Source organism: Equus caballus, chromosome 18 (genome assembly GCF_041296265.1).
Source record: "Equus caballus isolate H_3958 breed thoroughbred chromosome 18, TB-T2T, whole genome shotgun sequence".
Lineage (NCBI taxonomy): Eukaryota > Metazoa > Chordata > Mammalia > Perissodactyla > Equidae > Equus > Equus caballus.
The window spans coordinates 57,414,407-57,416,683 of NC_091701.1; positions in this window are offsets into that span (position 1 = coordinate 57,414,407).

Sequence of the window (2,277 nt, forward strand, 5' to 3'; positions counted from 1 at the left end):
GCCGGCCCCTAGAGATTTTCTAAATATCAATTTTATTTTTAATCGGTCTTTAATTCAACATTTAAGGATGGCAAGAGTGCACAAGTGGCGACTTTATGGTGCTTTAACTATTGCCCTAGGTCTGGCAAAATGAGAAAAATGTGTTAATAATTTACTGTAATCCTAAATGTTTAATTGGAGTATCAAATTAAAAGCACAGAGCTCAGCGTGGGGTTTTGTGTACAGAGTTAACAGGGTGACTGATAGTAGTAATGGGCTGCCATTCTGTGATGTACATATGCTTACTAGTTTTGTTTTTATAAATCTCACTACTGTCATTTTAAAGGTAAGGCAGCTAGGACACATTTCTTTTCTCCTTTGAAAATGTTTAAAACATTTAACATATTTAGTTCTGGGAGATCTTTTTCATCTACTCTGTAAGACATCTGAATTTTTCATACACAAACAACCAAAATTATTCATTTGCTGTACACCCTTATTAAAATAATTGCAAAAATGGTATGTTGAAATTCTAGAACTCAAAATGTATACTTAAAGCACTCACTATTAGGTATATGCTTATGAAGGCATAAAGCAATTGTGTAAATACAAAATACCTGTATACTTTATGTATTAGAATGATTAAAATTTTATTTTTTAATTATTTAAATGTTTATTAGAGTTTTAGAGTAAATCTCTCATTTAATATCATCTATAGGTTTTTAAAACATAAGTTTGAAAGCACTTTGTATGAAAATGGGACGGAAAGGTTAGACTTATAGTTTCTCTTAAAGAATAATTTCCTTATCTGTTTTTTTCACTGTATTTTTGTTTTGGGCAGCATATATGATTCAAATGCAATATGAGTATACTGATCAAAAGAAGGCTCTAGTGACTTTTTTGTATGGATATAGAGAATGAGGGCAGTTTCCAAACCAAAACATAAGAATACTGAGTTATCAACTTAGTTTATGTCAGCTGGGCAGGTTTTTCTGAGGAACGTAAAGGGATGAAAGAGTTGATGATTGAGCAAGTGAGGAGGAGTTATAAAATTGGGTATAGGAATGAAGAAATATTGGGGGGATGAACAGGTTTTTGTTTCATGAAGTGTCAAATTCTGTGCTGTGCATATGTGAAATCCACTAATCCCATGGGTTTTGTGTCCCCCCCCCACCCTTTTAAATAACAGAATTTCTAGCAGTATATCTAAAGCAGTTAAAAGATGAACAATTAACAAATGATTTGGAAGAGCAAGTTTCAGAAAATGGAAAAGCTTTGTTTTGACTCACTTGTTTTGAACAGAGCTATTTACTGCCTTACCATACTTTCTTACACATGCAGTAGGCCAAATCTTACATGGTCCAATAAATATGTGCCCTTTCTTTGGCGCCAACATGATATCCTACAGCATCTCTTACCTCTTATTCTCAACAAGTTGGACCATGTCATGATTTGACCATCACAGAAAATTGCCATGGCACTGTATATCCTCATTTGTATCCTCATTTGAATCCTCACATAGCCTCATGTGTAAAATAAATTCTACACATTTATCAAAAATTTGACGGCATACCAGTTTGTAATACTCATTCATGATTAATAACGAGAACATTGTAAAATTAAGTGACATGGGATAGAGACACCTAGAGAAAGGGAAATGGAAACTAAGAAATACGATGGCATCTATTTAAAACTATCAAGACAAAAAGTTAGGGTTGGTAGACATAAAGGCCTATGAGAAGGAAGAAGAGTAGCTTATTTAGAATGATGTCTGAAGAAGTACAAGACTCAGCAGTATAGATTTTATTATGCCTGCTATATGAGGCATAAAGTCTTTGGTCTGATCAAATATCTTTAAACATTCCCCACTGGAACAAATACCCAAGGCCAGAAGCTTGCAGCAAAAACTACGGACGGTGTTGAGGCTCTCTGGGGGACAGAGTTACACAACTAATATTTTCCTGCATGCATACCAAAGGAAGACTCTTCAGTCCCATGACTTTTATATCCTGCTATCCATAATGCTGTGAAATGCATAAACAAATGAAATGCTAATTCCTGGGTCCCTAGTGAATATTTTAAAAATATGGGGCATTGTAACATTGAAAATATTAAAAATTGGATATTTACATATTTAAGGTTAGAGTTGGGAAGAGCTTGAAGATCTTGACATAGATGTCTTCCTATATCCTGAAGGGGGAAAACTGTTCACGGGGACACAGAGGTCTGTTTCATGATGCTGCATTTTGTGTTAACAGAATAAAGCAATCAGAAACACAATCATACCTTTCTTGGAAG